General features: G+C 44.7%; 1 protein-coding gene across 3 annotated transcripts in view; it reads left to right on the top strand.

Annotated features, from left to right (window-relative positions):
* The window catches only part of ITPK1 (inositol-tetrakisphosphate 1-kinase), a 230712-nt gene that overhangs the window by 96382 nt on the left and 118926 nt on the right, over positions 1-15404 (top strand). The window contains exon 1 of one of the 3 annotated variants that reach the window (XM_090033905.1): positions 6138-6193. The exons of the other annotated variants lie outside the window; for them this stretch is intronic. The gene's annotated coding sequence lies outside the window, so the exon portion shown is untranslated. Of the gene's footprint in view, positions 1-6137; positions 6194-15404 lie in introns of those variants that run through there. 3 annotated transcript variants of the gene reach the window in all.

Below are 15404 nucleotides of genomic sequence, written 5' to 3'. Positions count from 1 at the left end.
CATAGTGAATATGACCCATGCATTAATAGCAGGCTTGTCTTGACTAACAGCTATATGCTCACTAAATGAGGCAGATGGCAAACCTGAGGGGAACAAGTCAGGTTGCACAAAAGAGCTGGTGCTGTTGGTCTCCATAGGAATGGCAGAGGGCTAGTGCCATTTGTCTAATGGTAAAAAGTTGTGCGGGTTTTAAATAGTAGGAGCTGCATGGGCAACTATCTTAGTGTTAAAGTTAAGTGTTAGATTCTTCAACATAGGCAGTCTCCCTTGTAACTACTTTCCTTTTTCATCCTGTTACAATGTTGTAACTTGTATTGCATGAGCAGCTTGGGACCCCAGTCAAGTTTGAGGGCTCCTTTATGCCTGACTTTGCGGACCTATGGCAGAAGTTCCTGTCCTGAAGAGTCTGTGTCCCTTGATGGTCACTCAGTTCCAGCTCTTTCATGCTGCACCAGGAATACTATTCTGCTACAGCATGTAAACCATTCAAGGAAGACAGGCATTGTAGAAGCAGGTATAAACTTGCATCTATTACTGAACCAATTGGAATTTGGAGCCAGCCTGAAAGTTGCTATTGTTTCAACTAGTTTCATAAATGAACTGGATTAGTTATAAGCAAGGATCCTGGTTTTCACTCTGACTTTTTTATAAGTAAACAAATGAACAAACAAATAAATCCCAAGTTCTTCAATCTTAAAAAATTCCAAATCTGCATTTTTCGTGATTAAAATGAAACAACACTCGTGTGTGTGTGTGTGTGTGTAACTCATTTGTTTTATTGATATATTTACAATTTTTTTTAAGCAGGTCAGAAGCCTAACAGTGCTTCAATCATTATACTAAAACAAATTTTAAATACCTATGTATTTTGGGGTTGTCTTTTTATTTACTTCATTTATTTCATGGGAAGTCAGAGCTTCCCCTGCCCCCTTTGTTAACCAAGACATGAGCCCAGCTGTGGCTGTCCCCCGCTGCTGCTTTGTGGCACTGAGCAGCCCCAATATGCTGGTGCCCTGCCCCGGCCCATACCATTGCCTTTCACTCCCAAGCCACAGCTGCCCCAGCTGTGTGTTAGGAAGGGGGTGGGTATGTGAGGAAGGGGGGTATGGGCTCAGGTAATAGGAAGGGCAGTGGGGGGCACATGCCCCCTTACCCCAGATTCTGCGGCCACAGTGGGGCGTAGGGCTTCAGCTTGGCTAGACCAGCGCCGGGTAGGACCTACCTCTACAGCCAAGTAGGTAGGACCTGGCACAAGAGGGAGTGCTCTGCTACCATAGCTGCAAAAGTGAGGTTCCGCCTGCCTACCCAGCAGTAGTGGGGGGCACAGATCTGTGCTGCTGCACTTTACCTTGGCGGCCATGGCAGTTCAGTGTTCCCTTCTGTACCAGGTCCTGCCTGATGGGCTGTGGAGGCAGCTCCTGCCTGGAGCTGGTCCAGCCAGGCTGCAGCCCCATGTCCTGCTGTGGGTGCAGAAATCTAGGTGGGGGGTACATGCCCCCTCCCCTGGTCCCCCTGATGCATCACCTGTCTCTCCCTCCCAACATAGACTTAGCTGGAGGGAGCTGCTCTCCACTACAGTGCCTAGCTGCCATATACATGCACATATACACGTGACTCCCCCTTTGTCCTGCTCCCCCCAGCCTCAAGTAGTCCCTTGCAGGCTGGCAGTTTCCTGGGTTTTTCTCCTTTGAAGTAGAAAATCCAAGTTTTTCTGCAGCAAACAGAAAACTTGGATCCCTGGTTGTAAGACGATATCTGAAATGAAAAGTGCTGGATGTACCCGTGTCCCAGTTTAGAGAGTTTTAACTGTTTAACTTGAGCCTTAAAAGCAGTTTCTATGTCATGTTTCTTAACAGAAAAGCTACAAAATGATAAATCCTGCAAAAGCACAAAACATCATTTTAATACAACCATTTTAATACAGCATTATTTGTAGTTTCCCATCAGTTCCCTCTAAAAATTGGTGATTCATTAAAAAATGAAAAAGGGTTCTAGTTTTAAAAAAAAACAAATCCCCCCCCCCCGATGGAAAATCTGGGTAATTTTTTTTTAATCCTTTGATTTAGCATAGAAGGTATTTGAGTGCATTGTAAGTGTCACATACCTCTGAACAACAGAGGAAGGTGGAAAGGAAGAAAATTAATTTTAAACATAAAAACAAAACCAAATGAAAAAAACTTGGCTAAAAGGCAAGGCTCAAAATGCTATTTGAATCAAGCATCTGTATTTTGTACTTGCAAAAGGCATCCACAGCAAATCCCAGGAAAGGAACATCAGCTACGGTAGGTAAAATGTAAGATGGGAATTGGATGGAGAGTTGAACTGCACTTTAATGTAAAAGCATAGCTGTGCCCCAGGTGTTCATATAGTCTCCATTACCATGATACTAGTGTCTTACACTTGTTAATGCATGACCCTCATCTTCCTTTTACAGGTAAGGAAAGCTAGGGAACACCCCAGGGAAGCACTATGCACCCGGCCTGCTTGCACTCCCCCCTGAAGCATAATGTAACTGCCTCAGCATGGTTCTGGATTCATGCCAGTAAGCTTGCTGTTTTAAGGGAGCAACACCCCTCTAAACCAGCTACGTGACATCTCTTTTTGGGTCTAAGTACATGCAGAGCAGTCACGACCGTTTTCCCTGCAGTGCTCTATGGCATGATCCTTTAGCACGGACCTGCCCTGCATCATTTGCCCAACATCCGTACCATAGTGTGTAGACGGGGGTGGGGGGGACACAATATATTTCAGCTGGCAGGCCACTTAACGAGTTTTGTTGAACTGTTCAGGGCCCCACACAATCTTTCAGAATGCATCATTTTAACAATTTATAGATAAAAATGTATTGTATACTAAAAAATTAAACATCTACTATAACGGAGAAGCTGGGAGTGGTGGGGCAGGGGGTGCATGCAGCAGAGCTTGCCTGGGCAGTATGGTGCAGCGCAGGTATGGCCCACCACCTTTTCCTCCAGTCCAGCCTGTGGCTGACCCAGTAGTGTTCCACACGAGGCTGAGGCCCACCGCTCCCACATGTGCTAGCCTGCAGCATGCTCCCACCTGTCTGCTGATGGCCCAGACCCAGCCAGTGTGCACAGCTTCTCAGTAGGGCTGCTCCCAGTGGAGCTGAGGGCAGCAGGGAGCGTGGGGAAGCGACAGTGGCCATGGGGACGCGTGCTGTGTGCCACATGTCCAGTCAGGTGGGAGGAAGCTGTAGCCAGGTGGCTCCTGCCTCAGTATAGGGGCTTCAGCTCCTAGCCACCTTCCACCCGCTTGGGTCCCCACAGGTGGCTGCTCATCATGCCAGGTGGGTGAAGTGGGTGGGAGGCTGTCAGGAGCTGGAGCCCTGCATCCTGGGGCAGGAACCTTCCATCAGCAGCTTCCCCCCCTCCCCCTCCCCAAATGACTGGGTATGCAGTTCCTGGCAGGCATCTCCACGGCTCCCACCACTTCGCTGCATTGCCTGCTGCCAGAGTGACACAGCAGGAGGTGCGGGGGAGGGGAGTTGAGCAGTACCTGGGTAGTTGCAGCTCTGTCAGGAAGCTATGTGTGCTGGCCAGGGCTGGGGCTGTTGGCAGGTGTGGGTGGGAGCGCAGTGTGGGCTGCCCTGGGCAGGAACAGGCAGGGCTCAACCCCATACAGAGCACTGAGGCGGCAGCCGTGGGCTGTATATAATGAATTGGTGGGCTCTAGAAGTGTGCAAAAAGGGCTGTATTTGATTCAGATTCAGCCTGAATCTGGAACAGTGATTCAATTTGTTGATTCAGATCACTGTCCCCAGTTTTTTGATTCTTTTAACTCTGAATCTGAAGATTTGATGCTGATTCGGGAATCGGCGATTCAGACATGGACACAGCTTTAAATGTTTTTTCTACATACCTCAGTACCAGGCACAGCTCACGATCGTTGCGATGCTGGGGTGGCTGGAGCATCCCACAGGAGTGCAGGGGGGCCCCCGCGTGCTCAGCGGCAATCCCGGAAGTGGGCCGGAACTATCTCTGGTCCACTTCTAGGTCCTCTGGGGAGCATGCAGGTGTCTGCTCCCCCCTGCCCCCCGCAACTCCCTGGCTTGGTGATCAGCTGTGGGGGGACCTTGCGTGCCCCCCCCCCCCCGGACCCAGGAGGCACCAGCTGCTGAGCCATGGGAGTGTGGAGGGATCCCCCCAGTGTGGTCCCTGGCAGACCTGGAAATGGACTGGGAGCGCTTCTGGTCTGCTTCCAGGTCTGCTGCTGAGTGCATTGGGGACACCCCCCACCCCCACCCCCACTCCTGTGGGATGCTCCATCAGCTCCACCATCACAGCGCTGATGAGCCACCTGGTACCATGAGGTATATAGAAAAACATTTAAACTGTGTCTGTCTGAATCGCCGACTCTTTTTCCAAATCGATCTGGAGAAATTTAAAGGGTCTCCTGGTTCAGATTTGGAGATTTGGCCCCCAAATCGGGCCAAATCTTGGCTGAATCATATCGCGGACCAAAGCTTTGCATAACCCTAGTAAGCACCTGCCCACAGGCTGGATCTAATCAGTTGGCAGGAGGGATCTAGCTTGCAGGATGTATTCTTCCCACTCCTTGTGTAGACATTAGGGGTCTGTACCCAAACACGTAAGTAAAATTGTGAGGACTAGTGGTTGTTTAGATGGGGAGAGCCGTTTCATTATAGCTCATATGAATAACTTTGATTTTCGTAGATAATGTGTTGTTTGGCTTTTTTATTAGTAAAAAGGGAAGGAAAAGGTTTAGAGAGAAAGGTAAGTCCCCGCATAACTTCAGTGCTGGCAATGCAGAGAAAGTACAGGCCAAACAAACATATCCTGCACGTAGCTGCTTAGACAGTGTATTAAATTATTTACATAAACAGGTTTCACGTGTACAGAGTTGCAGCAGACTGGTTTATACAGGGAGGATTATTGGTGTTTTAAAATACCAGGCCACAGCTTTCTAGAGGGCTAACAGTGGCAAAGCAGGGAGGGAGAGAATGACTGAGGGGAAATGTGAGGCCTGCAGGCTAAAAGTGATGGAATCATTTTGGTTCCTGTTGCTAAAATCTTCAAAGAAGTATTGAACAGTGATGTCACTGGATGGTGTTTCAGGCTGTTAAGGTATCTAGTGGTGAAAATCTGGAGGTATTGTGGGTAGAAGGAATGCATTTGAGAGGAAGAATTTTGGTCTTGACTGGCTTTATTTGGACAGTACTATGTATGAAAACTGAGGACAGGGTTTACAGGAGCATAGATTATTTTCTACTGCAGTGAGACGCACCACTCAGTCAAATTGTAAGAAATAAAACAGGTGAGAAATAGATTTAAAGCTAAGGAAACTTGCAGGGTTTTAATCATCACAATCACTTAAAACTGAAATCCTGTGCTTAGTGGCAGAGAGCTGCATCATTGTTCTGACTTGAAGGCCAATGCTGAAGGCACATGAAATGTTCCAAGGCAGGGCGGGTGGCTTCATTTCTCTTTTATTTCTTTGTCTGTTTTATATTATAGGTATAGGGGTCTGTGTAGAGAGGTACAAAAGTGAAAACTGAAACAATTTAAAAAAAACAAACCCCAAAATCCCTGGGGGGTGGAGGGTTTCCATTTTTTCCCTTCAGTCTCATTTTGTTCTGTGACTCCTGGGCTGCATGTTGAATAGCTGCTTTGTTTCCTGGGAACATTCTCTCACCCAGGTGTGTAATGGCAGGGGGAATGGTGCAATCCATTACACTTTACACACATCCTGTTAGAGGCGCTATGTTGTGTTCATGAATTGGAAACCACCAATTTAATTCCCCATGAATTAGACTAGGGTCCAGTTTGCTCTCATCTGGCCCTTACAGTATGACTGTAGTAATTATTTTGCATGGTTTTGTAGTCCCAGTGCCTCAGAGCACATTTTATTGTGCTTTAGTTTGGGTGCTGCACAGTTAGACCAATTATAACTGTAGTATTTTATCAAAAAATGTTACACGGAACAAAGTTCCCTTTTGTAGTATTGGTACTTGTGACCAACGAGAGTGTGTTGCACTATAGGTCTCTGCTTGGTAGGAAGTGGGTATGAAGGAGGCTTCCATTGTTTTAAGTTGGTTGTGTTGTTTTTTTTGTTTTTTAAAGGACATGGCCTGGAGTTCAGCAATTCAACTTATACATGTAGATCCTGTGACATTTCCTGTTTTCTAGCAGCTAAACTTCATTGCAACGTGAAGGTACTCAATACATCAGACCTTGCTGACAACTGGAGTCAGCTGCCAGGTCACTACGTGCATACAGATCTTCATTTTTATCTTCCTCTGCTTCCCCAATAATGGCCTTGGGGAAGAATAATAAATTAATAGCCACTTACAATGATGTCAAAGAGCCCTGTATTTAAAGCAACATATAGTTGAAGTTGTGTGTGTACAAGCAGATTCATCGTTTTCAACATCCCATATTCCAGCCCCAACAAGTGTATTATTTCCTCCCAACACCAGATGCAGACAGGAACAATCGGAACTCTGATAACATTATCTTTAATAGGGGCCAGCTGGGTCACACACCTCAGTTGCTTCCTGTTTCTAGACAAGTAGAAGGGATGGTTTGGCTGTTCAGAGGATTGTGAACTGCTGATAAGCAAATGGGTAGGAGAAGAGGAAGAGAACGTTATTGGTGGCTTAGCACTCTTGTTCAGTTCAGTAGAGCTAGAGGAAGAGGAGGGATGAGTTTAGAAGGGAACAAGGAACCAAGGAAAGGAAAGAACAGTCAGAAGTATCTACATATCCTGTCAGTCTTTTGTATAGTCTTTTTTTCCCCTTCAGTAACAGGAGAATCAAGAATTTGACAGCTTTGCATTAAGTATAGATTGGGTTCTTGTGTAAATTGTTGGCTCAGTGGAGCATGCTTGTGTTTCATTGCTGGAACCAGTCAAAAGAAACCATCTGTAGGAACTCGTTCACCAACTCCCATCAGGAAGCACGCAGTTTTGCTTTTAAATAGAAACCTACTGTGTACACCATTAACCTGATCTATGGGAACTTTTCTTCCCAGTTACTGTAAGTTTTCAATTCAGTTATTCTGTGTTCAATGATTTGAACAGGTATAAAATGCCAGGGAGAAGGGAGTTGTATTCTGTTCCTGTCTACTATTCAGTTCATTAAAAATCCTCATTAAATATAACATTCCTTCTCCTGAGTTCTCCGTCATTGGAATAGCCTATTAGGATCTTGCAGTAAATTAAAGTGGAAGCTGCTTCGCCTCTTTTGATTTTAATAAGAAAAGAGCTTTGCATGTGGAATTTGGAAATTGGCATTTAGCTTGAAAGTTTCAAGTGTGTGTGCACAAAAAGTTTCAGTATGTGTGTTTAGTCTGACAGTAAGTATGGGCTGCCAATTAGAGAGCTAACTGAACCGAGTTTTGTCACAAAATGGGCTCCCTTTTTATGACTTAAATTTTTCACTGAAAACGTACAGGTATTGGATTGACAGCCCTGGAGTCTGAGGTCCTCTATCTGCAGAGTAAATGAAGTGTCAGCAACGATAGAGCAAACTTTCCATTCTGCCTTACCAAGCTGCCTGTCCTGATTTTACTGGGATGCTTATCTAAGGCAAGGCATCTATTTGGTCTTTGGCTGAGAGCAGGATGTGGCATTTTCATTATGGATTCTTGGTCCCTGGTGTAAAACAAATGAACAGTTTTTGTGAAAGTGTCACAAGTCACTGAATGGTGACAGAGCCGTACGGTGAGAGCGTGGGTTACATTCCTTTATTATTTATTATTTGTATTGCCACAGGAGGCCCAGTTACGGATCAGGACCCCAGCTGTCCAAACATAGCTAAAAAAAGATGGACCTGCTTCAGAGTTTACCTCCTAAGTATAAGACAAAAGCCAACAGATGGATAAGGGCACATCAGAATTTCAATGCAACAATGAGATAACACTGATTAGCATGATCAACAGAGATCTGAGCTGCTGTAACTGCTGTGAAGTTTGTGTAAGCATCACAGCAAAAGGGAGTTCTTAAGGAGAGATTTGTCTGTAACAAGGCAGTTTTGTGATGATTTGTAGGGAGCTCCTACCTAATTTGTGGGGCAGGATGGGAGATGGATCAATTCAAACTTACACTTCTGATGTTATGTTACAGCTGCAAGATGATCACTTAGTATTGAATAGTTGTGGGGTAGGGAGGGTATAGGTTGGAAAGCCCTTTGAAGGGGACAGAAAGACCTTATTTGTTGTGATTGAGAGGGAGTGAATAGAGGGTTGTATAAAGAGGGGTGATGTGGCATAACAATAGGCTAGGGAAATGATCCTTGCATCAGCATTCTGGATGAACGTGAGCTGGGCACACTTGCCTTTGTCAAGGTTAGAGAATTGGATATTACAGTAATTGAGACATGAGGTGATGGGCACCAGTGTGAGAGTTTTAGTTGGAGTGTGGACAGGAAAGACCACATCATACATATAATGAAGGAACAGTCATCAAGACTTAACTTGGATGTGAGGACCCAGATGATGCTGAGGGGCAGGCAGGATGCTCAGGTTATTTTCAGTGATCAAGAGAAGTGTGAAAAGGCTGGGGAAAGACATGTCACCTCCAACACAGCATGACACAAACACCTAAGGAGATGTCAGGGAGAATGGCCAAAATTTTAAGTTTAACCAGAAGGTCTGAAATAGAGCGGTAGATCTTTGAGCCATCTGCACTGAGATTTGGAGTTGAATTTCTGAATTAGATTACTGAGATATAAAGAATAGAGCGGGAGGGGAAAAAAGGTTTGAAGGGAAAATGAGGATGAATCTTTGAAGGACAAGCTGAAGGAACAATTAGAAGGGTAGGAGGAGTCAAATGAAAGTTAGACATGGAGAAAATGCAGTTGGGATTGTGGTCATGGGGTTCAGTTAAACTGGAGAAGTGAGAATGTTCAGCTAGTGAGATGATAAAATTAAAGAGTATGACACAGTAGTGAAGGAAGTCAGCTTAGTCATGGGACCTCTGCAAGCTGTGCTATACAGCACAAAAGCAGAGAGGGTTAAAGGGTGTTGGGGGGCAGCTGGGATAGGAAGGAGTTTGCTGGAGAGGGAAAGTGGCAAGAGTTGAGGACTGAGATAAGCCAAGCTAGGAGAAGATCAACAAGTGCATCAATGAAACTAGGGCAGGGAGGTCACTGAGAAGGCTGAGGGGAGAAATCAATGCTAATGGTCTGCAGCAATCCCACATGACAATTTGGGTTGGGGTGCTAAAGGCCAATGAGGAAAGAGCAGATGCTGGAATTGGGAGTGAATTCTGCTGCTGGGTTTAGAGACAGTGAGTAGAGCAGGGGCGGGCAATTGTTTTGGGCGGAGGGCTGCTTACCCAGTTTTTTAGCAGGCTGTTGAACACCACATGGGTAGCCCCACCCTGTGATAGGTGCCCCTCCCCCTGGTCACCATCTTGGGTCCAATGTCTCAATGTCTTGGGACCAATGTCCCAGGGCCAGCACTGGTGGGGCCCAGAGCAGGGCACAGGCTGGCAGGGGTCTGTGGAGCCAGGCTGGGGTGCACCAGCAGGCAGGTGGGAGCTGGTCCGGCTCCATAAAGCCCCTGCCAGCTGGGACCCATGCTTCTGCCACCCTTCTCTGGGCCCCACTGGCACTGGCCCTGGGACACGGGTGCAGGCCCTGTGCTCCCACTGGCTCCCTACCCGCTCACACCCGGTGCCACCCAGCCCCGTGGTACAGGCAGGGGGCAGCGCACTGCCCTGGCCCCGGGTGGGCAGAGAAATATTAATTTTTTTAGGGGCCCTGTGGGCCAGATCCAGTCCACAGGCTGTATTTTGCACACCTGTGGAGTAGAGCTTGATAAAGACCAGGCTGAGCTACATGAGGTCTTCCAGTATCCTCTGTCACCCAGTGGGTATGCTAGGCAATTCTGCCTTTTATAGTCCATGTTTACTTTTTGATTTAATATCTTTTCTTTCTGCCTCTGCTAATTAACTTATAAATAATAAGTGTAATTGCATCTGATGCCTGTTGAAGGGGGCACCATCAGCTTATAGATCCCAATTCTTTGAGAATATCTGAAGTACTGCTCTGACAGTTGTTCTTAGTTACTGTAAACTGAAAAGATTAGAGAAAAATTGCCGTTTCATGCTGTCCTTTTCAGTTTATTTAATTGTTGCCTTTGAGAGCAGTTTTGTTTATAGACCATTTCACTGCCTCTATATAAGAAGTCAGTTTTTCCTGTTTGTGTGGGCTTTTCACACAGGGCAAGGGGATGGTGGGGGCCGGGGGGAGGGAAATGTTACTGTAAAGCCACAGGCACTGGGGACCAGTACCTGAAACTACTGCTAATTAGGGTATTACAAAAATGGCTGAATTTAAAGAGAATTTTGAGTAGAACTTGGCAGATGTTCCTTTAAATTGGTGCATCTTCCTTAAAATCATGTAAGCAGGCTTCTGCCTTAAGGGACACTGATGCAGAAGATAAGTACAGCCTGGGGATTGAGCCAGACATGGTGGTATGATTTTTCCTTCTCTATATGGTAACCAAACCAGCTGCTTTGGTTAAAGTGATTGGTAAGAGAGTTGAGGGTCACAGGAAATCTAGGTGAACCTAGGTTTCCAAATTGCCTTCTCTCAGCATGCCCTTGTGTTGAGTTGGGTCTTTTCCTCTTGCCCATGTACTACCTGGCACTCTGTTTTCAGTGGAATGTAAGCTTGAAAAGATGTCATTTGGAACCTACGATTGTTCAATTTAGATCTTCTGTTTTGCGTAGCTGTATTATTTTATTAATGACTGTGGTAAACCCTTACCAGAAAGCAGTTAAAATCCTTTGATTCAGCTGAGAATTGCAACTGGTCAAAGTCTACTTTGTTATGTGAACAGTGTGAATATAGCAATATGGAACTGAAAAGGCATCTCCTGGGTTATCAAGTCCTTTCTTGCTGGTGGAAGCAGCGATGTCACATAATCCCATTCACAAACTGATCACGTACCATCTTAAAACCAGTTGGTGTTTGCCCCAGCTACTCGTATTACTCCAGACCTTTGCTTTTATGGTGGTTATGGGCCTTCTCATTTCCTGACTCATTTTTATTGTTGGCCAGTTTGTTCCCATTTGTTATTGTGCTGGCATTGTGTGTTAGCTGAGCTTGTTCTTTTCCCTCTGTGCTCCACCCCCCGTTGCTGTCCACATCATTTCTGCAGAATTTAGTTAGGCCCCTTGGTTTGTGTGGCTAAACAAGCCAGGCTCTCTTAGTCTCCTCTCATAGGATAGATGCTCCATTCCCTGTTTCTGCACCTGTTCCAGTATGAAGCCTTTTTTTTCTTGACTAGAATTGTGCACATCACTTCAGATGAGGTTTCACCAGTTGCAGTTGCCTAATGGTTTCTTATTTTCAGTAAAAACATGACTAACAAGTCCTAGGTTTGCTTCTGTATGTTTTTCACAGTTTCATCACAGTGGTGGCATATAGTTATCTTGTGGTTGGCTGCTAACCCCCACCCCCTTCTGTCTTGTTTGTAACTAATGAACCTCCTGTTTATAGGAAATATTCTTGTTAGCCCCAAAGAGCATGACCTCGTGCTTGATGCTCTTGACCTTCATCTCATTTGCGTTGCGCCAGTGCTCAAGGTATCTCAGTACTTCCTGTTTGATATTGGCATCCTTTTCTGTATTGACAACTCTTTCCATCTTTGTGCCTACTTTTTGTTCCTGGGTCATAATGAAAAATATCAACCAAGCTTGGTCACAAAATCATCCTTCAGAAACTCCACTAGGAATCTCTGCAACCTTCTACTTGTCCTTTCAACATGAGCACTGTCATTCCAGTTAGCAAGTCCCTTTTAATCCCCATTTCTCCCAGTTTACCTCATGGTATCAAATGCTGTAATAGTAAAGTCTGTATAGATGAGTCTGCCTTGCTTCCCTTGTCTAGAAAAAAGATAGCTTTCGTTCATTAGAAAAGTGATCTGGTATCCTTAGGTAAACCCATGGTCATTTAACCCATTTTCCTTTTGTCTCCTTGTCTTTATTAGTTATTCTTTCCTGAAAACTGTGTTCTAAAGCTCTGTGGGCTATTCAGCTTCGACTAATGGATGTGAAGTTGCCTAAAACACCTCTTTCCTTTTAAATATAAATATTGCATCTGCTATCCTCCAGTGATGTGGATCCTCTGCCAACATAGATCTATCAATGTAATTCCATGTGCCAGTTCTTTCACATTTCTGGGATGGAGATTAGCCAGTGTGAGAGCATTATACTCTTCAAGTTTTGGTTTCACCCCAAATGTGGTAACTTTCATTTCTATATCCTCATTTCGTAGCCATCCTGCCTTTGCCTTATAAGTGGCATTATCATCTTTATTGAAAACTGGGGAAGATGATTTCATTTAATTTGGGGGCCATGTGTCGGTTATCTTCATTGTCAACTTCATTCTCACTGCTTGGCAGCTTGGTTGTCTATATGGCAGAAGAACCTTTTATTGTGCTTTGTATTACGTCTGAACATTGTCATTTTATTCCTATGCTTCCAGACCTAAAATTGTTCTTTGAACAGTGTGTTTTTTCAATTCTTTGTGGGCTCTCTTCTTTCTACTATTATCTTAATAGTACACATACTCTTCCCTCAATTTTTTTCTCTCTTCCACATAAGAAGTGTCTTTGAGTTCTTCAGTTCAGCTGACTTCACTTAATTTCTTTTAATTTCCTGAAGTTTTGCCCTTTGGAATTTAAACCTTTTGTATGTATTTTTAAGCTTACATTTAATTTAAACTGAATCAATTCATGATACCACGATTCAGAGTTGTTATCTGCAGTCAACTTGTTTATCATGTCTACATTTTACAATTTCCAGTTCTAGTTATCTTTCTAGTACCTCTTTCATTGACTTCAGCAAGGTCTAGATTTCATATCAGGAGTGTCTATTGGTAAGTGTGCAGATCCTGTTGTGCCTGGGGGACTGTGTGCACATAATTGAGGGATGAATTAACCCTACTAGGCAAAGAAAACTGAGAGACTAATTAATCTCTAATCTCTGACACTTTTTTTTTTCTGATGTAAGTTATTCAGTCTTGCCTATCAATCCATGCATGCAGAAGAGTCGTCATATTGGAAAATTCTAGTGTTGACCATAAGTAATCTGATCATTCAAGACAGGGTGGTCCAACTTCTAAGTGTCCAGAGGCGGCAGGTGGTGTCGCATCCCACCCGCCAACATGCCATGGGAGCTGCATACACCCTAGGTGCATGAGGCTGCCTCTCCCCTTGCCCTTGCCACTTCCACACTGCATGGGCATCTGTTGTGTTGTGAGAGCCGCCTGAGCTACCCCCCCTGCCATGTGGTGGGCAATTCCCACTGCACTGTGCCAGCATTTTTAGTTCTGTGTGGAGACCCCAGTTCCCCCTGAACCACCTGACCACAGGGTTTCTCAGCCCCACAGGCCATTCCACCCCTCACCCAGATGAGTGAGCAGACAGCAGAAGCTGTAGGAGCAAGGGTGAGGACTCTGGCCCACAGCACCTAGAGCAGGGGTGGGCAAAATGTAGGCTGCATGTGGCCCACCAGGCCATTCTATCTGGCCCACTTGGCCTCTAAAAATTTAGAAAATGAATATTTATCTGCCCCTGGCTGCTTGTCACGTGGCCCTCAACGGCTTCCCAAAACTCAGTAAGCGGCCCTCCACCCCAAATAATGGCTTGCCCCAATCTAGAGAGCAAAGCGGGAAGTGGTGCTTGGAGCATGAGCTCAAGGGCCACATGCAGCCCACAGGCCAGCATTTGGACAGCCCTGCCTTAAGAAATGAAAAGTCCACCTGTTGGGCATGTCAACCCCTCATTGTGTGCATTTCAAAGGCATTCAGAAATAGTATTGTGGTATTTATTTATGAATATTTGAACATTTAAACATGTCCTTTAATTCATCATTGGAAGGTTTAAAAATTCTTTCTCGTCTCAGAGATGGTCTGAAGCCTGAAAACATATTTATAAATGAGAGACTCTAATTTTCATCCTACTGTAAAGATCACTTATTTTCACAGGCAAGTTTGGAGCAGTTTAGATTTCTGCTAGGTGCTGGGCATAAAGTGTGTTAGGAATCTTTTCTGATTTAAAAAAGACAGCGGTCAAGATTTGTAGGCACAACGTTTTACTCTCTTTACCCCCCTTAGCAAAGTCCATATGATGCTTTTATTTTCTCCCTGCCAACCAAGTCTTCCAGGGTTTTCACCCTCTTTTCTTTCTCCCTGGTCCTTGAGAATTCAGCAAGACCTCCCCTGGCACCCAGCATGCACGAAAAAACTACAGTGATGCAATGTGAAGGAGGGGATTTTGGTAAGGAAGCACATTTCAACTTCAACCTACTAATTTGAGGGGAAATTTAAAAAAAAAAAAAAATAGAATACAATTACATTCGCTCTCTTCCAGCCATCATTAATGTTTCTAGGATGTAATAAAGATGGCATAAATTCAGGCTGCTGACAGTCAGACTGGGTTAATGTGTTCTGGATGCACTCTGCTTTGCTTATAGCTCTGCATTATCAGTGACTCTGTGGGATGGGAAGCACATATGTAAACCAGATATTCTGCCATTGCTTGGTGAGAGAGGTGATTAGGGTGATGAAGGCTTGGCTGTGACTGTATGTTCACCAGCTGGAACAATCATTTAGAGGGTAATTACTCTGGAGGCATTAGAAATTAAACAAAAAAGCAGCTGTATGTTCCAGAGGATCTATTCCTTTTGGTATCTGGAAGGCACACTATTTAGGGTTCTCCTGGAAATGAGTCATAGCCCTGCAGTTTAGGTCAGGTCTGGACTTCCTTAAAATTTTAAGGCATTCAATACTAAAAATAAGATAACACCAAAATAACCTGGCTTAAATCCTTCAGCCTAATATTCTCATTTTTTGTAGGTGAGTGTTTTATTGATCTGCTGATGTTCCCACTGCCAAGTAAGAAAGTTTGTACTCTGTCTTTTGACTGCTCAAGAATTTTTCAAAGAAATGTTTTCATCCCTTTACACACTTTCTCCTCCACACACAATATCCTTTGAGTTTTAAATTTACTCAAAGCTTTACTATTAGCAGACTTGTCCTCCAGGTAGACCTCCAGATACAGATTAATTTCCATTGTATTGCGTGCTTGGTGATCCCGTTATGCATAAACATTACTGCTCAAGTGTCTCCCTCTTCATCTCTTTCTTAATCTGCATTCACAGACTTCTGGATGTTGCAGTATTTTGGTATATGGTACTGAGGACCGAGTAAGATTGACTATCCTGAGCCTTGTTGATCTGATGAGAATTTCCCAGTTCCACTCCCTCTTGCCTCCCTTGCTGCATGGTTCTGGCATGGATTAGTAGTGGGGCTTTCAGCACTTTCATCCATTCTGCCCAAGCTTAGAGTTGGAAACGTAAGATGTTTTCCAGAGAATGTGGTTCTTCTGCTCTTACTAAACTGTGTGTGTGTG

The sequence above is a fragment of the Crocodylus siamensis genome, chromosome 2 (genome assembly GCF_052110815.1).
Source record: "Crocodylus siamensis isolate JL-2025a chromosome 2, ASM5211081v1, whole genome shotgun sequence".
Taxonomy (NCBI): Eukaryota; Metazoa; Chordata; order Crocodylia; family Crocodylidae; genus Crocodylus; species Crocodylus siamensis.
The sequence above is the reverse complement of the archived record's forward strand: the minus strand, read 5'-3'. Positions and strand labels throughout refer to the sequence as shown.